Source organism: Macrobrachium rosenbergii, chromosome 13 (assembly GCF_040412425.1).
Source record: "Macrobrachium rosenbergii isolate ZJJX-2024 chromosome 13, ASM4041242v1, whole genome shotgun sequence".
In the NCBI taxonomy this organism is placed as follows: Eukaryota; Metazoa; Arthropoda; class Malacostraca; order Decapoda; family Palaemonidae; genus Macrobrachium; species Macrobrachium rosenbergii.
This window is the reverse complement of record NC_089753.1, coordinates 47649390-47674428: the sequence shown is the minus strand read 5'-3', so window position 1 is coordinate 47674428 and position 25039 is coordinate 47649390. Positions and strand designations below refer to the sequence as shown.

Sequence of the window (25039 nt, the reverse complement as noted above, 5' to 3'; positions counted from 1 at the left end):
CAATCAGGAGTATGGCGAGGAGTTATCAGACTTGCAGAAAAAAACCTCCGAAGGGTGAGATTAAGTCACTTCTAAAGGAAGAGAAGGGTTTATTGTCTCCATTTTGATGGGAAAAGATTAGTGAAACAGGAATACCAAGTGGTCTGCATCAAAAGTGCAACTAGTGCTTGTCTTGAGATGTAAGACACCTCCTTAAAGGCTGGGTTGTAAGGTCTGGTGCAAAAGTGGATCTTCAAAAGATATATATGATGCACTTCGAGAAAGTTATTGATGAATATGATGCCTGGTCAAGCATTAAAATGATTGTACCAAGTGACACAACTGCCGTAAACACTGGACGTTCAAATGGTGTGGTTGCAAGAATTCAGAGAACTATGAATGAAAAGGGCTTAGACGTGCCTCAATACATTGGGTGTCAGCATCACATATTGACAGAATATTGAGGCATGTTCTTGACTTCTATGTTTCTGAAACAACTACAAAGCCGAGTCTGAACTACAAATTCGTCGATGAACTGTTAGAAAATTATAATAATCTACAAACTGAGTACAAGGCAGAGACTCAAATGGAAAAGACTGAGAACCCGGTTGAGAGATGACTTCAAGTTCTTATATGAACTATGCAAAGCATTCCAGCATTACAAGAAGCATGATTCATTCCCAATTATCAAATGGAAGAAATTGCCTTCACTAATTACAGTGCCCGATGGAACTCGAGGGCCATTTATACGCTCCTTGCATACTTTTTACTACCATCATGGCGTAATATTTTGGAACGTCCAGTGAGTTTCATCGCCAACAGCTGGCAAGAAGCGTGGTTCACTGATCAAAAATTCAAGGAAACCAGCTACAAGGACCTCCACTTTGGAATTACAGAGTTGAGATGTGCCAGTGCCCTGAAATGCTTGAAAACTCATTGGAACAGGGCACCGTCAGTGCTTGATATTCCACGATCAAACATGATAGCTGAGAGAGCTGTTAAAGTGATGGAAGAATTTTGTCCGGCCCCAAAAAGACAAGTATTTAAACGATCGGTTTGTTGTCACCAACAATATCTAGTTTGAGATTTTTTTGCACCAATATCAGATAGGCCTATTGAAATGTTTCATCACAAAAATGGCTTGTGTGGGGACATATTTTCAAATTTGAATAAAATGAATTAGGTTTTTGTGATTAGTACCAAAATGTTCAATAAGTCTCATACCAGGCAAAATTTTTATTTTGAGTCATAACCCTAGTGTATATATATGTGTGTGTGTATATATATATAGCTTTATTATTATTATTATTATTATTATTATTATTATTATTATTATTATTATTATTATTATTATTATTATAAGAAAAAATAATCTACGAGTAATCACCTCATCTTTCCATACAAAATTCTACGCGATATTAATTTTATCAGAACAACATAAAACATAAATCTTATCTCACACGCGTTACCTCAATTAAAGTAAACATCGGCTTGACGCTTATTATCTATAATTAATTCAGCTTAATCAAACAAATTTATTCATAAAAGGATTAGTTAAGGAACTCAGAAAAATTAACACCAATTTCTTTCGAGCGACCACTGTGGAATCCCCGGCAGAGAGAGAGAGAGAGAGAGAGAGAGAGAGAGAGAGAGAGAGAGAGAGAGAGAGAGAGAGATCTGAATAACTGAATTAACATTTATTATCGGCTGCATTATGTAATTCGCTCCGAAAGGCACTTTCAGAATTCGTCTGTTCCGAAGCGATTTTCATAAACCCGTACTTCATTTAAGATTATAAAAAAAGAAATTCTCTTACGCTCTGTTAATTAAGTCAGTAATCCGTGAAATGAAGAAGAATTCGTGTAATAATTACAGGCTTAAACCTTCTCTTGCCGAAATTAATTCGCCATTCGCTATTCTCGTGAGCCAAGTTAATAATTATAATATTCAACTCCGCTTTGATTTATGAAGACTTGGTAACGAGGCTTCGTACAGTGGCATCTGGATTACACACCTTTTTGGAGACATGAAATCTATTTTGTATTTTCTATACCCAGGCTCAGACGTAAAGTAATATACTATACTCGCGTTCACTAAGCCTATGATTCGATTCTCTCCTACCGCCCACCAGTTGACCCAGCGAGTGTCGGCGAGAGGACATTCCTAGCAACTTCATCCTTAAAGACTTGATCCCGTATGGGAGGGGCACCGTTAGTGTACCTAGCGTGGTGCACTGTACGCATTAATTACTACAGGGAGGTTGAAGGGTGATTGCAGTTTCCCTCCGGCCCCAAGCTGTATCCACTTCTTTGCCTTTTACTTTACCTCCGTTCCCGCTTCATTTCTTCGATCTTGCTGTCCAGCGCCTTTAACTGTTACTCCCTAGTGCAACTGCAGGGTTTTCTCCCAGTTCCATCTTTAGATCACTATATTTCATTTCCTTTTACCCCGCTGTCAAACCACTCCAACTCCTTTTCACTGTCTAAAGCACTGTAAGGCCTAAAGTGTCCCAGTGCTTGTCTTGACAGCCTAAATTTCATAAACCACCTCCTTAAAGGCTTGGCGAGAACTGTAAGGTCTGGAAAAAAAAATAACAATAACATCTATTCCTATCAAGATACACAATAACATCTATTCCTATCAAGATACACAATAACATCCATTCCTATCAAGATACAGAATAACCGCGCTACCAAGAAATGATTCTATTTCTGTCAAGAGAGATACTGAAGAACTGTCCCACCAGCTTCCGCAAAGGCGTACCTGCCTGGGCAAGGAACGGATTATCAAGGTCACCAGTTGATGGCAGTGATACGCACAGGGTAAAACTGGATTCTCTCGGACAAAGAAGGTGATAACGGGGCCACGTTTCTCTGTATCTCCCCTTCCTTTTCTTTTTTCCTTTTTATTTTTTACCTCTTTGTTCAGTCCTATTCACAATGCACCGTCCCAGATACTACAATCTGATGCACAACAGAAGAGAGAGAGAGAGAGAGAGAGAGAGAGAGAGAGAGAGAGAGAGAGAGAGAGAGAGAGAGAGAGAGAGAGAGAGAGCTTACCTTATCTTACAGACCTTACAGTTCGTTCGGGTTGCCCCAGGTCCCTCAACTGAGGCACCTCTGATGAGAGAGAGAGAGAGAGAGAGAGAGAGAGAGAGAGAGAGAGAGAGAGAGAGAGAGAGAGAGAGAGGCAGGAAAAAAACTAATGTTTTCATCTCGTTCTATCAAAGAGGGATAAATGAAACGACTTTAGCTTTTGCCAAAGATAAAAAGAGAGATATACTTTCCACTCTATCACTCGCTATCTCTTCTTCTTCTTCCCTGTGACCTGCTGCTGCTACCTGGGTACGAGAGAGAGAGAGAGAGAGAGAGAGAGAGAGAGAGAGAGAGAGAGAGAGAGAGAGAGAGAGAGAGTTTTCCAAGAACTGACACCAAACCGCCTCTCAATACTGACAAAGACAAAAGCAAATATTAAATTCTTAACACGGCCAGGTTTTCACTCTTACGAAATGGTAAGCAAAATTTATGGGACGCCTTATAAGAGACTAAATTTTTCTCGCTCCTTAAAAATGATTCTGGGAAAATAAAACTGGTTGCGAATCATTTTTCCGCGGACTTTCAGTCGGATGGGACGTATGTGAAAGAATGAAAAGATTGAAAAACAAAGGAATGCTGAAAGATATGAAAATGTAAACAAAAGAATTTTCAACAGGAAAGGAATGAAAGTTTTACCAAATTCCTGTCTGGTAAATTAAAACGTGATTTAAAAATAAGTCTACAAAAGCACTGTCCCGTTCTCAATAGCGTTTAAAAATAAATAAATAAATAAATAAAAATAAAAAATATGTGAGTGATATTTACTTAAGAAGAAAAATAACATTTTAGTTTTAAGGGATTTGCCACTTTCTTGTTTTTAAATATTAAACAGTGAAGGCTTTAAATTTCACAAAATTAAAATTCTGTGGCAACAGAAATATGCCGACGATGCTTCACTTCATGCCTAAAAAAATAAAAAGTAAAAAAAATAAAAACACAAAATCCACTATATTTACCTGCATATAAAAAGTATATTCTGATAAACATGTTGCACACTGTACATAAACATAAAGAGAAAGACGAGACGGGAGTAGAATTGAAAATCATAACTTCATAGCATTTCTTTTGTCACTGGTATTACTTTTACTTTAAATCTCTATTTCGGTGATTCATTAACCCATAAATATTCGCGGATGAAACAATTCACGCTGACTACGTAGATACCTCGAACTGAGCTAAATTTGCTAAAAGTTTTTCCACAAACTAATATTTCCCAAACTGGAGGACGAAAAATTCAAGAATTTCCCTAGATTGGATGGGGGGCGGTGAAAAATTCAGAATTTCCCTAGATGGGGGACGCAAAATTCTGAAGTCTCCCCTAGATAAGGGGATGAAAAAAATTTCTCACATTTTATAGACGGTGGGGAGTTCCAGAAATTTCTCTAGACTGGGGGACGAAGAATTCAGAAATTTCCCTAGATCGGGGATGAAGAATTCAGAAATTTCCCTAGATGGGGACGAAAAATTCTGAAGTTTCCCCTAGATAAGGGGATGAAAGATTCAGAAATTTCCCTCTAGTTTGGGGGCCGGCGAAAAACTCACATTTCATAGACGGTGGGGGGTTCCAGAAATTTTCCTAGATTGGGGGACGAAGAATTCAGAAATTTCCTAGATCGGGGATGAAGAATTCAGAAATTTCCCTAGATTGAGTGGCGAAAAATTCAGAATGTCCCTAGATGGGGTGAAGGTAAAATTCAGAAAGTTCCCTAGATTGGGGACGAAAGATTAAGAAATATCCCTAAACTGGAGGAAAAAAATTCAGATATTTCCCTCTAAACTGGGGGCGAAAAATTCAGGAATTTCCCTTGACTGGGGCGAAAAGTTAATAAATTCCCTAGATATGGGTGACGAAAGATCCAGAAATTTTCCTAGATTGGGGAGAAGTGCAATAAATTTAGAAATCTCCCTAGATTGGGGAACAAAAATTTTAGAATTTCCTTAGATTGGGGGCCAGAAATATCCATAAATTTCCCTAGTCTGAGGGCAACAAATTCATAAATTACCCTACATTGAGGGCGACAAATTCAGAAATTTCCATAGATTGGGGGGCAAAAAATTCAGAAATTTCCCTAGATACGGACACGAAACCTCAAGACTTTTCCCTTAGAGTAGGGGCGAAAAATTAAGAAATTTCCCTAGACCTGAGAATCTAAAAGCACCCAGTTGCAAGTTAAACCGAACAACGATAGTTAAAAAAAAAGAAAGATAAAATGCAAGTCGACTGTATTCGACAGCAGAAGGGGTACGTCGAATCCTGGATTTTAATGAATCTTTTGATGGCTTTCGAGATGTGTAATGACGGCGGCCTGTTCCGCCAATTCTCTGAAATTTGTCCCCAGAGCCATACCATGAATTTCAAATGAAATGTGACAGGAGAGAAAAGGGCTTTGGGGAGGAGGAAGGGAAAGAAAGAGATGGCATAAAAGAATAGAGGAATTTGATTGAAAAATAAGTTTTTCTCAGTTCCAGCTTCTAATGGGTATTTGTCGAGAATATCTGACATTCTAAATTGACTTCACCTGAAATACATTGTCAAGGGATCTGATTTTTCTTATCTAATTCCTGACGATGGAAAAATACTGGCATTAGAGAAGATACCAATTTCTAGTTTTTTAAGGGAAAAAAAGTTATTTTCAGCATTTTACTTCAACGAGAAAATATAAAATATCTGATTTATAATAATGGCCTACATAATCTTACTATCCAGTAAATAGTATTGTGTAAGTGATAAAATTATCTTTAAGCAATAGGATAAAAAAAATGTTCACGAAGGTCATCGGTTTAAAATAATGGACTGCCAGATTCAAAGACAAAATTCAACTTTGTTAATGATACAAACACACACACACACACACATGTATATATACATACTGAACTCATAGCTTATAATATAACAGTATTATAATAAAGGGTCAAGATGGCAAGTTCAGATTTTATGTGCTAAAGATGAAAGATGCCAAGAGCCCGGTCTGGAAGACAGAAGTCTAAACGTGGAGTTTACTAATAAAAAGAATTTCGTAGTCACATACAGGAAAAAACAAATTTTGTACTGAGGCATAAAACGGAGGACTTTATGGTGGTAATTCTGGTTGAATTTTCTTAATGGAGATGTCATCAATTTGAAGGTTTGGAAGCAAATTGAATATCGGAATCAAAATGACACCTCTCTTGCAAACAGTGAGTCGTTTCCTACCATCAGGTGAAATATTACTCAGTTTGCTAGGAGTTTTATCTTGGCTACTACTAAAATGTGGAATAGTTTGCCCTGTGCAGTTGTGGAATCTTGTGGTCTCCAAATAGTTAAGCGAGGAGCAAGTTCATTCCTTTCTGCTGACGTCTCCTGAATTTCAGGTGTATTAGTTTTGTTTTCTATTCCCTCATATTTATCTATTTATCACCTTTTTTTATAATTTATCTCTCTCTCTCTCTACAGGTTGCTTTCCCTTTGGAGCCCTCAAGGGTTTATTATATAGTCTGCTGACTCTGTCCATTTCATTTTTCAGCTGAAGATTTAAAGAGAGAGAGAGAGAGAGAGAGAGAGAGAGAGAGAGAGAGAGAGAGAGAGAGAGAGAGAGAGAGAGAGAGAGAGGCTGATCTTTCTAAAAACAAAAAAGGGTCTACTAAGAATTAAACGAAATTTCCTGATAGGATTCATGGCTAATTAATCACCAGTTTTTAACAAAATTCGCATCTATTAATTGCTCAGAGAATAACCTCCGAACAAAACGCCAGTGATATTATTATTATTATTATTATTATTATTATTATTATTATTATTATTATTATTATTATTATTATTCAGGAGATGAACCCTATTCATACGGAACAGGCCAACAGGGGCCACTGACTTGAAATTCTAGTATCCAATATATGGCGCTCATCTGCAAGAAGTAGCAGAAGGTAAAAGGAAAAACAGAAAGATGAGAGCAGTTGCTGGAAAAGCAAGATATATTAACAAATTAATAATAGAAATAAGTAAGTAAATAAATTACTGAACGTACAAGGAGAATTATTAGCACTGTATACTAACTAAAGGAAGTCACCTGGTTCCCCTTGACCTTTGCAAAGTCTGAAACTCTGATCTTTACAACGGCACATCACGTGGAAAGTGGGACTCCTAATGGCACGATAGTATCTAGTTCATAAAATACACCTACTTTGCTGAGTACAAAAATGTTGATTATCTCTCTCCCTCTCTCTGTCTCTCTAATATATATATATATATATATATATATATATATATATATATATATATATATATATATATAATCATTATCGCATAATCATTATCGCTGTAACAGACATAGCTTTTCGTTAGGTTAGTCGGTAGAGCTGCGGACTGGCACTCGCTGGGCCGGAGTTCGATTCCCCGGCCGGCTGATGAAGAGTTAGAGGAATTTATTTCTGGTGATAGAAATTCATTTCTCGCTATAATGTGGTTCGGATTCCACAATAAGCTGTAGGTCCCGTTGCTAAGTAACCAATTGGTTCTTAGCCACGTAAAATAAATGTAATCCTTCGGGCCAGCCCTAGGAGAGCTGTTAATCAGCTCAGTGGTCTGGTAAAACTAAGGTATACTTACTTTGTAACAGACATTACTGATGTTAAGGATATTTAATTTCATGTGACCTAATTAATTAAAAAAAAACTTGGTGAACTTGTTAAATTCGTATTATACAATTAAATTTAAAACTAAGAAATGTGCAATTACTCGATCTCACCATCACATTAAAACAGAAGATAAATTCTATCCTACTCCCAAACTTTGTCAAATGAGGCGACTGTACTTACTTTCGTTTCTAATGCTATTAAATATGTAGAACACCTATGTGTGTGTGTGTGTGTGTGTGTGTGTGTGTGAGAGAGAGAGAGAGAGAGAGAGAGAGAGAGAGAGAGAGAGAGAGAGAGAGAGAGTCTTTCATCCTCATCCCTCGAGATAAATTCCTCAACGTTCTCTCCACACTCATTCGTTCATTTTCATCTTCTTCTTTTACCTCTGTTTGCTTCTTCTTCCTCCTCCTCCTCCTTCTTCGGCGTCTGCAGGGGAAGGGGGAAGGGGGTGGAAGTGGGGAAGGGGCGTTCTGCAATGCAGTCATAAGTGTACGTTTATCATGTCATCCTTGGATTCCATAGCACTCCCGGAGAGGCCGTTAGCATAAGAAGCCGCATTCTTATTCATGGTCCTTTCCCTTTCGCTCTCCGCGTTCGTGGAGGTGAGATGAAGTTGGAAAGAGGTTGTTTTCGACTCTGTTTGAAGACAGAAACGCACTCTCTCCCGCTTTCTCCCTCCTTAAACAAACAAAATTGGTAAAAAATGGGATTTGCCTTTCATTTCGAATCTGCTTGAAGATAGAAACGCACTTCCTCCCGCTTTCTCTCCGTAAACAAATAAAATTAGTAAGAAATGGGATCTGCTTTTTTTCGAATCTGCTTGAAGAGAGGAACGCACTTTCTCTCTCCAGAAAAGAGGTTCATATGTAAGAAATGCAATTGGATTTGACTTCCTTTTCGATTCTGCTGGAAGACAGACGTTTTCTCTCTCCTTCAACAAAACAATGAGGTTCTTAACCACACAAGCAATGGAATTTGGCTTTCTTTTCGATTCTGCTTGAAGTCAGAATCGCTTTCTCTCTCCTTCAACGTGGACGCTGGGTCATAAACAAGATTTGGCTTTCTTTTTTTACTCTGATTGAAGTCAGAAACGCACTTTCGCCTGCTTTCTCTCTCTCTCTTAAAACAAAACAATTAGGTTCTTAACCAATAAAAGCAACGGCTTTTAGTTTCCTTTCTGAATCTGCTTCAAGACAGACACGCACTTTCACTCGCTTTCTCTCTCCTTCAACGAGGAATTAGGTTCGTGAACAAGGCAAGCAATGCAATTTGGCTTTCTTTTTGACTGCTTGAAGACAAAACGCAATTTCTCTCGCTTTCTCTTTTCTTAAACGAGGAATTAGGTTCATAAACAAGATATGCAATTGAATTTAGCTTCGCTTACTCATATAAAAGCTTCAGTACAATCTACGTACAACGTAGAAGACAGTTAGGGATCTCACTTCCTTATCCTTTTGGATTAAACGAATCGACTAATTTATACGACTTGAAAACAAAATGAACCAAACAAGCACCCACGGACAGAATACCTCTTTCTCTGTCAAAATATTTTTTACTTAGCAGATAATGTTAGTGTATTATCATTCAGAAGATACTGCTATTATATTATTATCTAGGAGATGCCGTTAGTATTTTATTATTTAGCAGACACTGTTAGTATACTATTATTATCGAGGAGATACTGTTAGTATATTACTATTAGGGAGATACTGTTAGTATATTACTACTTAGGAGATACTGTTGGTACATTATTGTTTAGGAGATACTGTTAGTATATTATTATTTAGGAGATACTGTTAGCATATTATTATTATTTAGGAGATACTGTTAGTATATTAATATTTAGGAGATATTGTTAGTATATTAATATTTAGGAGATACTGTTAGTATAATATTATTTATCAGATACTGTTAGTATATTATTATTTAGGAGATACTGTTAGTATGTTATTATTTAGGAGATATTGTTAGTATATTATTATTTAGGAGATACTGTTAGTATGTTATTATTTAGGAGATACTGTAAGTATATTATTATTTAAGAGATACTGTTAGTATATTATTATTTAGGAGATATTGTTAGTATATTATTATTTAGGAGATACTGTTAGTATGTTATTATTTAGGATATACTGTAAGTATATTATTATTTAAGAGGTTCTGTTAGTATATTATTATTTAAGAGATTCTGTTAGTATATTATTATTTAGGAGATACTGTTAGTACATTATTATTTAGGAGATACTGCTAGTATATTATTATCATTAAGGAGATAGATTTAGTATATTATTATTATTAAGGAAATACTGTTGGTATATTATTATCTAGGAGATACTGTTTATATTATTATTTAGGAGATACAGTTATTATTATTATTATTATTATTATTATTATTATTATTATTATTATTATTATTATTATTATTATTAAGCAGATACTGTAAGAATATTATTATTTAGGAGATACAGTTAGTATATTATTATTTAGGAGATACTGTTAGTATATCATTATTATTATTATTAAGGAGATACTGTTAGTATAGTATAATTTATGTTATTATTATAGAGATATTGTTAGTACATTATTATTTAGGATATACTGTTGGTATATTATATTACATTATCCTTTAGGCGACATTGTTAGCATATTATCAATTAGCAGATGCCGTCAACTGTCAGGATCATCATGAGATCTGACAAAAGTCAAATCCCATTGCAATGAATAGTTTCTGGGGCATGTCCTGGAGTGTGACATACATTCTAAGGCTCGGGATATGACATTAGTGTGGCCAACTATTTCTGTGCCGTCTTTGCCTCCAAACTGAAACTGATACCCTTTTAAAAATGGGTAGAAAGGTGAGGAGTGCCGGGATCGAACCACGGACCTTGCAGTTTTGTGCAGAGTGATCTACCACTTAAGAAATCATCTCAGATTCTGAGCCCATCCAACCACATTTTTTTAATGGAAGCCATTCATAATATTTTAAAAATGATTTGTGAATAGACAGCCTAATATTATTATTGCAATTTATTAATTATATATTATTTAAAAAACAATGATAATTGCCTCTGCTGAATTTTGCTGACGAATGAATATAAATACATACATATATACATACACACACACACACACACACACACACACACATATATATATATATATATATATATATATATATATATATATATATATATATATACATACTGGAAGAATATATATTAGAACCTTGATTGATATTTCTTGACTTTTGGGGTTTGTATATATATATATATAAATACATATATATATATATATATATATATATATATATATATATATATATATATATATATATATATATATATGCAAACCCCAAAAGCCAAGAAATATAAATCAAGGTTCTAACATATCTTCTTCCAGTTTAAAACAAAAATAAACGAGAGAGAGAGAGAGAGAGAGAGAGAGAGAGAGAGAGAGAGAGAGAGAGAGAGAGAGAGAGAGAGAGAAAGTAATCTAGCAAAATAATGGTGATAAATTCAGTCTGGAGTTGTGTTTTGCCGACGAGACAGATTCCTTTCATTTATCAGGTGCTAAATGACCGGACTTCCGGCCCAAAAACGAGCTGGGGGGAAAATGGAAGAAGAGAGAGACTCTGTCTCTGCAATAATGAACGTTAAAAAAAATAAAACGACCCAGAAATGTTTTGAGATTTCACGCGAAATGGAAGACAGACAGATTAGTATATACTGGGCGTCTTCCTCTTTCGTTGCATTCAGCTTCAGTGCTGTTTCTCCAATTTCGTTTCATGTTTTATAGGTAGTTAGTTTCTACAAACACTAATTACTCCATCAATCTAAAGTTAATTATACCTTAGTTTTACCAGACCACTGAGCTGATTAACAGCTCTCCTACGGCTGGCCCGAAGGATTAGACTTGTTTTACGTGGCTAAGAACCAATTGGTTACTTAGCAACGGGACCTACAGCTTATTGTGGAATCCGAACCACATTATAGCGAGAAATGAATTTCTATCACCAGAAATAAATTCCTCTAACTCTTCATCAGCCGGCCGGGGAATTGAACTCCGGCCCATCGAGTGACAGTCCGCAGCTCTACCAACTCACACAACGAAGAGCTTCCATCAATCTAAAGCTTGAAGAGAATAGAATATAGAATTTAGGCCAAAGGCCTAGTGCTGGGACCTCCGAGGTCATTCAGAGCTGAAAGATAAATTTAGTGCAAAAAAGGTTTTTAACATTATGAATAAATTTTTAGGAGAGGGTGGAAAGTAAGATGGAAGAAAGAGAACGTGAACGGAGGTACAGCAAAAGGAATGAAAGGGGTTACAGCAAGGGGCCGAAGGGACGCCACAAAGAACCTACATTGTACAGCATGAGGTACACTGACGGGACCTCCCCCCACCGAGATTCTAATGCTTGATACATGAATGGATAAACTACGGCCATTCTTTAGTATACATTCGGTTTCTATGTTATTTCTTCAACTGTCGGCTTCGGCAAAACCGAATGTTGATACCGTAATTTCGTTTAATGCATTACATTCAGTATCTACAAGCTTCTTTAATTACTCTTCCATTCTAACCTTTGATAATAACGTAATCCGATTCTCTCCTCCTACGATATTTTTTTTTAAATTAAATTTTCTTCGACTTTTTCTACATAATTTCAAAACTCACTCTGCCTTCTCTGGATCTAAAGCTATGTAAGTTTTATGTAAACATGATAATTTTTCTTGGGCCAAATTTTTCAGCAGCCCCGCATCATTCATCTTATTTGATATGCAGCTTTTGTAGTCGAGTCCTTTCATACACTTCCACTACTAAATTCTACGACAGAATGATTATGTAAACTGGCGACGCTACATCAATAACAATTGAACTGCGTTGTGAGCGGAAAGTGATCCAGCCACCGTTGGGGAAACTAGTTTGCTCATAAATATCCGCATAAAATATTAGCCTATGTATAGACGAAAGAGAAGAATAGAGAATTTAGGCCTAAGGCCAAGCGCTGGGACCTATGAGGTCATTCAGCGCTGAAAGGGAAATTGACAGTAAAAAGGTTTGAAAATTGTAAGAAGGGGAAAACCTCGCAGTTGCACTATGAATCAACTGCTAAGAGAGAAAGGAAAGTAAGGTGGATGAAAGAGATTATGAACGGAGGTACAGTAAAAGGAATGAAAGGGGTTCAGCTAGGGGCAGAAGGAATAGACGAAAGAGAGATCAACTGATAGAATACACTTACACTAAAAAATTACCTTAAGGTATCTATACATTTGCAGTAACACTTCTGAAAGGAACATCCCAGTGCTTGGCCAATGGCCTACACCTGATACACCATTTCGTTTTAATCCTTCGGGCCAGCCCTGTGAGACCTGTTACTCAGCTCCGTGGTCTGGTTCAACTAGTTTAATAATAATAATAATAATAATAATAATAATAATAATAATAATAATAATAATAATAATAATAATAATAATAATAATAATAATAATCTGAAAGGAACAGTGCCCATCAGAGAAATGTTTTAAGAAAGCGAACTCAGGTTTATGACAAAAGCAACATCGTGATGGGTGGATTATATATTGTGAAGGAATGGTCACTTACGTCAAGGTCAGAGGGATTAGAAAGTCAATTAGATCAATGTACAACCAGCGTCAGGACAATGTTAAAAGGCTGTATGTGTCGACAACCGAACTGACTTGGAAAAGGTGATTCCTTGTGAAACCTCAGTTTAAGTAATCAACTTCGAAAATTCAACTCGTTGCTTTCACTAAAGGAAGTTGTGTGTGTGTGTGTGTGTGTGTGTGTGTGTTTCAAAGACTTCTGCTGTCATCTGATACTTGTTTTTACTCACTCCGTACCCACAAAGTTGAAAAGAATCCACCCCTTCCTCCCCAGTATCTCTCTCTCTCTCTCTCTCTCTCTCTCTCTCTCTCTCTCTCTCTCTCTAGTGGTTAACTAGGTAGTTGATAGCCTCGTTTCACTGGCGTGAGTGCACCGTTCGGTTACGAGAGATTACGAAAGCGATTTAAGCCGTTTACGAAAAACATGAATAAAAATAAAAAAGTTGTGCCTTTGATGACCTAATCAGTGAATTGGGTACCTGGGGCTTACTTGACTACTGTGGGTAGCCACTGGAGGGGCCATGACGTTGAACAGGGATACATGCAAAGAATTTTAATAAAAGTGAATTACCTCTGTTTCGTCCAAATTTTAACCTCGATGAGGTAATCATTACGTCCACCAGTAAGAACTAATTTATCAGTAATTCTGTCTGTATGAATTGTGACTGAGCCTAATTAAGACCCTAAGATTTTAGACCCGACCTTTAGATCAAGGTACATTACATATTAAGTCAGGTCACTTGAGTACACTGGAAGGTTATCTGAAGATGTCAAAAATATATGACGTCACATAACAATGATCACGGTGGACTTAACTGATAGTGATGATAAAATTTTTATAAAAACAAACCACTTTCATAAAACCATCATTTATAGAGAGCCACCTTCCAGATGCCAATAGCTTCCTCCCTGATGGGAAGCGAAATCCATCCGGATATAACTTCTCATTAAGCATCGGCCATTTGCAGAACACTAATCCTACAACTCAACAGATCATGAATTCTTAGCTTTGCAAGACTTGGAGGGGATGGAAAGGTTCAAAAGCTCGAAACAGCTCCTATTCAAATGATGGAGGCTGATGCTGCATTTATTAGTGTTGTATGTATGTATTTATATATGCATATATACATATACATATATGTATATATACACATACATACATACACACATACATAATTAAATACTGTATATATATATATATATATATATATATATATATATATATATATATATATATATATATATACATATAAATATATATATATATATATATATATATATATATATATATATATATATATATATATATATATTGTATATATGTATGTTTATACTGTCGATCTTCAAAAAGCTTGACTTTAATTATGTACTAAGTAAAAGAAAGACAATCCGCTTTAATTATAATTTTCGTTACCTTACGATAATTACTGTGAATATTCCAAATGGGAAAAATAAAATTTAATGAAAATTGGTTTCCAAGTTACCAAACAACAAAATATTAGAAACTATTTTTTCTTGAGAGCTTAAATGCTTTTAATTATATTTTCATAACGACTTCTGAAAGAAATTGCATTTCAATTTCTTTCAAGGAATTTCCAATTCGCTTTTTACTTCCAGAAACCTTGAGACTCAAAGTCCTTCCAAAATCTCAGTATATCGCATTTTCCCAACTCTTTTACTAAATGTAAATTTGATACCCAAAAGTCACTAAATATCCGGAATGATTGAAAATGAAAATTCCTCACTATTTTTTGCTATCCAGTATTTTTTCTATTTAATTTTCTTACTAAAATTTCGTCATATATTTTTTTTCTATGTTAACGCCTTCATTTTTAGTTTTCTGTAAAAGAAAACTATTGCGCCGGGTTTGTCTGTCCGTCCGCACTTTTTCTGTCCGCACTTTTTTCCTGTCCGTCCTCAGATCTTAAAAACTACAGAGGCTAGAGGGCTGCAAATTGGTATGTTGATCATCCACCCTCCAATCATCAAACACAGCAAATTGCAGCTCTCTAGCCTCAGTAGTTTTCATTTCATTTAAGGTTAAAGTTATCCATAATCGTGCTTCTGGCAACGATATAGGCAACGATAAAGTTTCATGGGCCGCGGGTCATACAGCATTATACCGAGACTACCGAAAGATAGATCTATTTTCGGTGGCCTTTATAATACGCTGTACAGAAAACTCGATTGCGCCAAAGAAGCTTCGGCGCATATTTTACTCGTTATGCCTGGTGGTCAAAATTCCCTCTACACTAATTACTTTTGATATCTGAAATTTCATCCCTAAGATTAAATATTTTACAGACCTTAGTTATAGATTTAATAACTATAGAATCTTACTATTCGTGTGCCTCTAATTCACAAGAATAATTCTTAGAGGCAACTAACGTAGAAGTCACAATTTTTTATATACTTTTTATAGTGCAAAATTTCTCCGAAGCTTCTGAGATTCTATAAAAGTATGATGGGTATCATGATATCTAAAGACCTATTTTTTATTTTCAAATAACATACTCTGTACTACTTGTATATTTATAAAACCTGACACTCTGTAAACAATTTTGATGAAGGATTATTCTCCCAAAGCCCTGTCACGTGATATTCTCCACTGAATTTTGAAGCTAACAGTACACATATTCATATCCACCGTTTAATATACTCACAACAATAACATTTTTATGAAACATTCTCCTACGTGGATATGAACTTGTAGCAATGTGCCACAGGCTAATAAAAACAATAAACAAAATAAAACTAGAAATGTTTTGTGTAACTTTCGAGATGAAATATTATAAAAAATTCCAAAAACAAGTTTAAAAATCTGATGGACGCGCTGTCAACAAAGTACCTCTCATTAAATCATCCTTGTTCTGTAATTCAGTTGACAATATACATTTTGAAACTTGAATAAACTCACACATTAAGCTTTCAAAAAATTGAACACATTAAATTATTACCAAAATACAACTTCCTTTGTATTCACGGTCGTCACTTTTTTTTTTTTTTTTTTTTTTTACAAACCCCTGATAATTGTTTGTCATAATATTTTCTCTTCTCACATTTGCATGTGCAAATTTCCATCATGATTTTCAAGTGTCAACAAGCAGATGTCACTAACAAATGAATTATACTGACAAGAATCGGATAACATATTGTATTATGTTTTTTCACTGACCTAATTCACGCCAACGCTGGCATATTATATATAACGTTATCTCTTTTGTGATTTACAGTATTATTTTCAACAAGACGAAACTGAAATTAATTATAATTAAAAATCAGATTATGTATGGTGTCAGCATGTTCATTCCAGTTAGTGATTCTTGTTTCTTTCACTGATTTTTTATGGATTTACTTTGAACTTTTCCGTAAAATAACTTCTCTGTTTATAATAAGTCGAGTAATATTCTAACTGTTTGAGCTAGTCTCCATCTTTAAAATTAGTTCACGTAATATTTATAATGCATCAACAAATATTCTCGACAGTAAGTTCATTCAAGAAGGAAAGACATACATAAGGAATCTGACCACATTAGGAAGAAACTACTCAAGATGGAAGTGAATGAGGGAAGACATAAGTGAACAGAATAGGATACAATATAAAATTTAGGCCAAAGGCCAAGCTCTGGAACCTACGAGGTTATACACCGCTGAAAGGGAAATTAAGAGCAAAAAAGTTTTGAAGGTCTAACAATTATCAAGAGAAGGTGGAAAGCAAGATGAAAGAAAGAAAATATGAACGAAGGTACAATAAAAGGAATGGAAGGCGTTGCAGCTAGGGACCGAAGGGACGTTGCAAAGAACCTTACGTAATGCCTACGGTCCCCCGTGCGAGGTGCACTGACGGCACTACTTCCCTACGGGGAGGCGCGAATAGGAGGGAGATAGAAGTGAACAGAAAAAAGTCATCAGGCCTCTGACCCGGAAAAAGGAAATGCATCACAAATTCTTCATTAATTTCTTTACCTTAGCCCCCTTTCTTACCAATTCTCTCTCCAAACCCATCCCTCTTTCTCCACGAACGAGGAACAACCGCACACTTTGTATATTCCTCACCGTTCCCTCAGTGTTCCTCTTCCGTAAGCCGAGGGAAAGGAAGACCCGTATCAATCTCGTCTGTTTCTACAGAGCAAACTCATTACGAAATGAATGGAAATTGGCTCCAGGCCAAAAGGTCAGATTCGAAAAGACCAAGGGACTTCATTCCGCTTCGCTAATAAGGACGGAACTAAAAATACAAATATAAGCAGACGTGAATGGAAAGCACGTATGGAAAGGCTTTGCTTATCACGTTCGCAATTACCAACGGTTTCACATAGCTGACCCTTTATTTTAAATACCAACTCTCTTTTCTCTCTCTCTCTCTCTCTCTCTCTCTCTCTCTCTCTCTCTCTCTCTCTCTCTCTGTATATATATATATATACCCTTATATATATATATATATATATACTCGTATATATATATATATATATTTATATATAATATACAGTATATTTTATTTTTACATTACTCTCACACACTATATATTATATATATATATATATATATATATATATATATATATATATATATATATATATATATATATATATATATATATATATATATCAGTCGGTTATACTTCGTAGAGGTCTGCTTCAATCCCGCAAGCCGGCTGATCAGAGAAGCAGACACTTTGCTATCCCGTGTAAACATCCCGGGATTATATATGTAATCAACGGATAAAAGCAAATGGATGTTACAGACTAAATATTTAAAAACATTTCACACGTCTCGAACTCTCGCCATTTTCGCTGCTGGGAAGAAAGGGCGTTGGGTCTGGTATTAAACATACGTACCGGGGTCTAAGCGATGTCAGGCAGGGCAGCCGATCGAGACCACAGGTCACAAAGCAAATCAAAAAGTCCTTCAAAGAAGGCATCACACCCCATACAAAAATGGGAATAAAAGCACGTTAAAAGAAAAAAGAAGAAGAAGAAGATATATATATATATATATATATATATATATATATATATATATATATATATATATATATATATATATATATCCTATAGTCAATGCTGATATCCCGAAGAAAAAGACAATATCTGCTGCTATTGCTCCATTTGTTCACTGTTGTGCCAAAAGCTGTCTCAACCATTAAATTACGAAATTCATCAAGGCTATACTAAACATACAATAGAGCTACATTCCAAGATATAGATGGGTACAGTTAAATATTAAAGTTTGAAAACCAGAATCCGAAAGATGAAAACAGACACAGCATTGAAGATAGGAGAAGGTACGAGAGGATGAAGATGCGTTGCTTCTAAGTAGTAGATGGCACTTGTGCAGTACCATTTCACAAAAATTGCCAACGGTAAAAATATCAGGTTATGAAACAGCACCAAGCCCTTTTGTTTTTATTCACACATTTCATGGTGCAAAACTGTCACACATTTTGAAATATATACTTATTTCCTAAAAATGGTGGCAAGATGCGCGTTGCCTGATCACTGTTCTGACTGTTCTTTGCGTGTGCCTTTCGTTCACATATGGATCACAAACAACTTTGTGGTAATTTATGCTCACTCACAATTGTGTCCTTGATCAGACAGCATAGTCTCTCTCTCTCTCTCTTTCTCTCTCTCTCTCTCTCTCTCTCTCTCTCTCTCTCTCTCTCTCTCTCTCTCCATCCATGCCTGACGACAACTTAAATTGCCATATTTCTGAAGATGAAATGCAATCGAATTAGACGTCGCCATTTTTCTGTGTTTTTGTAAAGTAACTGCGACAGTCTGCTGTAAGACACTGATTAAATGTCGTCTCAGCTCCTCAAATGAATTATCCGATCCCAGGTCTCTGGTTGTGATTTTCAGTAACATTTTAGCAGATGGGACTTGATTCCTAAGATACTGGAGATCTGTGAAAATGGAGAATACAAACAACGTTCCGAATCAGTCCCTTGATGCTACAAAACACCTTATAAATTGATTAAATTCAGTTTATAATAATTCCACGGTAAAATATTGAAAATGGATTTACTCTTCACTAATGAATTTAGTCTGTTTCAGGAAACCACAATAACGGAGTTTGTATGCACAATCGAGCCTCTCTTTCCCCACAAAAAGAGGCATTTACGAAGCAACTCGTTAGAGAACAAAAGCGCCAAGACGGCTTCAGTTACAACACAATTCGTTTCTATTTCTGCAGATGTTTCGTATTGGGAACAGGCAAAAAGCTTCTCAGTATAAATGACGCAAAAGGCAAAACGTAATGCGAACTGATCATTATATTGTAATGTTCAAATGCTTATTGGCCTTAAGATCTTACAGGAAGATGCGCTGTAAATCGTACAAAATAGTCTATATTATTGCACTGAAGTGTGATCAATAGCACTGATATGTGGCAATCCTTCCGTGTGTTGCCCCACTTTTTCTTTTCAATTTTTGCGTCATCTCTATCTCCCATTTTATTCATGTTACTATTTATCTATTGCTTTTGCAGCAATCAACTATTTTCCAGTCTGTTCAGTATCGCGTACCAACTCAAGAAATTATTTCCAGAGATATAATCTCTGTACCCATACTTACTTGACCTTTTAGTCCCTGGGCGTACAAGGAGGATAATCTATTATTTCAAAAATGCCGTGCCCTTGTGCAAACAAGCAATGGATGCCTCAAGACTAATACCAGTCCACGTAGGAAGATTCCTTCCCAATGCTCCCCCCCAACGTGCTTGAATATAAGCAAAAGGTGAAAAGTCAGTTGGAACTATAAGGTGAGCTTTGCCTATTCTGACCCGAGCCCCTATCCGTCCAGGCCCCACAGGACTACCTTGGCCTACGCCAGAACCTTGTCTCAATACTCAAAAGGGGTCTCACTCTTGTAGTGGGATTGGTAAGACAATTCACCATTCACTAGGTATTCAGTGCATTGTTGAGCTTCTGCATCCACAATGCAAAGCTGCAATAGCACTATCGAGATTAGAATACTGCTGGAATCACATGCGGCTGCTGCACAACAGTTTAGCACCAGTCATCCTACAGATTTCGTTCTTGTTGAGGTGAGTAAGAATGAATTCACTTCTGATGTCAGAAGCCATGTAACTAGAACTGTGGTTACTACAATTACATGAGTATCTGGCAAAAAGGGAACAGTGTACAACTAATATTTTCAGTATTGCACTTAAATACGTGCGTTCTTCATCTTCTGTTTGGACACCCTTCACTTTAAATGAAACAGAAATACGACTGAGAAATCCCAGAAACAGTCTCTGGCCTCTTAATCCATTTATCTCCCGAAAAGGTCGTACGCATTACTACCCTTCCGTAATTCTCCATGTATCTTATACTTTACTTACATTTTTACCTATTTACCTATTAATCTGTTAATTTATTTTCTCGTTTTCCTATTGCCTTCTGTTACTTCTTCCAAATGAACAAACACCATATTCTGTGGAAGATTGAATTTCAAGCCAATGGCCCTTGTGGTGGGCTTGCTCCATAAGAATAGGATTTATCTTCTGAATAATAATAATAATAATAATAATAATAATAATAATAATAATAATAATAATAATAATAATAATAATAATAATAATAATAATAATAATAATAATAAATAAATAAATAAATAAATAAATGAACAAATAAATAAACAAAAAACAATTATAACTGACCTCTTCTTTCTGTATTTCTTGTTACCTTCTGTTTTTTCTTTATAAACAATGCCATATTCTTTGGAAGGTTGAATTTCAAGCCAAAGGCACCGTGGGGTTGCTTCACACGAATAGGGTTCATCTTCTGAATAATAATAATAATAATAATAATAATAATAATAATAATAATAATAATAATAATATTGATTTATAATAATAATAATAATAATAATAATAATTATAATAATAATAATAATAATAATAATAATAATAATAATTCCGGACGGAATATACTAGAAGACTCGACAATTAAATCATGTTAGCTATATACAGTATAGATATTGGGGAAACGTATACTTACAAGGCTTCTCCACTGATTACCTTTAACGAGACAATTCGAATAATTCCGAGGGCTGTCATGTTGGGGAGACAATATCTGTATACCTCAAGAGTTAATGGGATTTCAGTACAGAATACAACAGAATGTTTAATTTGCATATATTACAGATGGAAATTCCCTCTCAATTCCGCCTTCCACAGTAAGCGTAATGGAAGGGAGAGAGCTAATAATGTTTTTCAGAAAAACAGGTATAAGGATCCTTGAAAATATTAATAATGATGTTATGTTGGATATCTGAGTCAAATCGACGTATGATATTAATAACGAGAAGGAAATGCAATATTATTTTGTTTCATTATGCAGGTTTCTGTTTAAATTTAAAAAATGCCACAAAATGCATTAAATCAATATTGGGAAAATCGATATTTACAGAAGTATGAACAAAATCGGCATAAAATAATATAAAAATTAAAGTAAAATACAGCTGTTACTATGATGTCAATATTAAGGCTTTATTTAATTCTTAAACATCTTACAAAATGCATCAATTCGGTATTAAGAAAAAAGTTATATAAAAGTATAAAAAATCCTGATTAAATAATAAAAATAACGTAAAATAAAGCTATTAATAAGATTTCAGTATGCTGGCTTTACTTAAAACTTAACCATCTAACAAAAGGTATTAAATCAATATTGGGAAAATCGATATTATAGAAATTTTTAAAAAATCGTGTTTAATAACAAAAATAACATAATAAAACAGCTATTATCAAGATTTCAGTATGCAGGCTTTAGGATAAAAAAAAATCTAGATAAAATAGTAATAAAATTAAACGTTAAATTCACCCATTGCTAAGTTCATCTTTTGAATTCATACGAACCTGAGCATTCAGGGAGCGGAGGGGAAAGACATGAGACGATTAAAGGTGACTTTTGTCTCTGTAATCCCCCAACAGTACCAAAAGGGGAAATTGGTTTCTCAGATGCGATTTGTGACTATAAGAGCGACGAGAGAGAGAGAGAGAGAGAGAGAGAGAGAGAGAGAGAGAGAGAGAGAGAGAGAGAGAGAGAGAGAGTGCTGCTGTTTCAATTTGAGGACAGTAATACAAGAAGACTCTCCCAATTACGGGAATAACACTGCCATAGAGAGAGAGAGAGAGAGAGAGAGAGAGAGAGAGAGAGAGAGAGAGAGAGAGAGAGAGAGAGAGAGAGAGAGAGCAGTTACAACTTATCGTACCTTGAATTAATGATAGATACCTGCAAGGCTGTTTTCAATTTGAGGACAGTGGTGCAAGGGGAGAGAGAGAGAGAGAGAGAGAGAGAGAGAGAGAGAGAGAGAGAGAGAGAGAGAGAGAGAGCAGTTACAACTTTCAATGTGAAGAAAGCGGTATGAGGAGAGAGAGAGAGAGAGAGAGAGAGAGAGAGAGAGAGAGAGAGAGAGAGAGAGAGAGAGGTGGGAGCGGATGAAATTAATTATAAAGAACTGGTGTAAAATCATAAATGACCGCACATGAGTTAATTATTAATAGTTTCTTAACGAACAGAATAGCATTTGATATAAAAAACAAACATTTTCTATAATCAATTCACCAGAATCTATAATCAAACCAAAACATAGGCCTAATCGACGTAAACATAATTATAATATTTAAAATTCATAACAATCAACGAAAAACGGGAATTAAAGTGTAAAAGAAAACGGAATTGTGAGTAAATTACTCTCTCACGTGAGGGGTCAATCGAGAGCCCCTGGGAACACCCTTGCCAGAAAGTATTAATTTGACTTCCACAAGGAGTTAACTCAATAAGACTCTGGTGGCAGCCAAAACCTTTTCATCCCTCATGAGGGGAAATTTCCCTACACATGGGGAAAATTCACTGGATGTGAGGGGGAAATCTCCCAAAGAGGCAAAGGGGAAATTTCCCTAGACGTGAGGTAAATATCCCTAGACACGAGGGGGAATTTCCTTAGACAAGGGGAAAATACCCTACACATTAGGGAATTTTTCCTAGACATCAGGAAATTTCCCTTCAGGGAGACAATTTCCCTAGATAATCAACGGAAATTTCTCTAAATACCAGGGAAATTACCCTGCACTTGGGGGAATTTCCCTAGACGCCAGAGAAATTTCCCCGTACGTGAGGGAAAATTCCCGCAGATGATAGAGAAATTTCCCTAGAAGCTAGGGTAAAATTTCCCAACACATGAGGGTAAATCTCCCTAGAAGCGGGAGGAAAAAAAATCCGATGATTTAGGGGGATAGGGGAGAAGAGATCACAGAGCACAGCAACAATGGCTTGCAAGCGAAACCCAACACTGACGTCGATAATAATTACAAGTTGGTTTGAATTCGTTCGCAAAAGGAACGAATGGGGGTGGGGAGGGGATGGTGTTGCGAATCTCGGAGAGGGCCGGGAGGGGAAGTAGGGGGTTTAATGAATCTTTTGATGGCCTGTGAGGTGTGTAATGACGGGGGACCCTATTCGGCCAATTCTCTTGAAAACAAGCCATACTATGAATTTCAAATGACATGTGACAAGAGGAAACGATTCCGTGGGAACGAAGGAGGTAAGGAAGGGAGGGAAGAAAGGGTGGGAAGAAAGGGAGGGAGAGGTAATAAGGGAGAAGGAGGAGGGAGAAAAGAGAAATTGAAAACTGTTTTCCTGAGCTTCATCTTCTAATAAGCACTGGCCCCAAAATACAGCTGCGCAAACAAGTTTTATGAGAGTGACTCTTCTTCCTTTTTCTGTTCTTTCGCAAATTTTTGGAGGAACAAGTGGAGAGGGTGATATTAATGCCGCTTAAATAGACGACATTACCAACTTTCTTAAGCGACGATTACTAAATAAATCACAACTGAGTCGAGTCATTAAATGGATTTTAAACGTTTTTAATTTTAGTCAAAACTCGAACGATATCTGGAGAGGTTGTTAGATTATCCCACAAGATGGCGCTCACAGCACAACATTAAACATAGTATGATCCCGAAAAAATAAATGGAGTCGGCTTAGAATAAGAGATAGGCGTGGAGGATATATATAATACATCATACATATTTACATACACATATATATGTATATGTATATGTATATATATATATATATATATATATATATATATATATATATATATATATATATATATATATATATATATATATATATATATATTTCATGGCAATGTATGCACTGATCTGTCTATTCAAAAATGGTGTACAAATAACAAAACGCATTACCGTAACAAGTAGTAAATGCCAACACGAGCGAAACAAGTTCTCGACACAATACCAAGCCCATCCGGTTGATTTACGAAATCGAGCAATTATTGACATTAACTGTGAAAAATGCCGGCATATTCCAACTGAACTCGGGCAGTTCATTACAATGGGTGGCGGTGCCTATTAAAAGTGCATTTGGCGTTTGCCATCCAAAAAACAATGGAAAGCGGTAATAACTCGATTTCGCCCGCGCATTTATAAAGGGGTTAAACCCCTCTTATCCTCCTCTCCCCCTAGGGGACTCCCTACTCCTACAGCCCCCGGAAAACACTGGGTCACATGACACTGAATAATCGGCATTTACGTGATATTTTGACTCCCCCACCCCTCTCCCCACCCAGGAAAACTCTGGACAACATGAAAATCAACAATCACTATATGCGTGATATGTTGACCACAGGCCCCCATGAAATTCCCTACTTCCCCCCTCCCCAACCCCAGGAAAACTCTGCGTCACATGACACTGAACAATAA

General features: G+C 36.0%; 1 long non-coding RNA gene and 1 pseudogene across 1 annotated transcript in view; one reads left to right on the top strand and one right to left on the bottom strand.

Annotated features, from left to right (window-relative positions):
- Positions 1-25039, bottom strand: part of LOC136845273 (uncharacterized) — a 1150073-nt gene that overhangs the window by 153379 nt on the left and 971655 nt on the right. The window lies entirely within an intron of this gene.
- The window catches only part of LOC136844598 (uncharacterized), a 25795-nt pseudogene extending 756 nt beyond the window's left edge, over positions 1-25039 (top strand).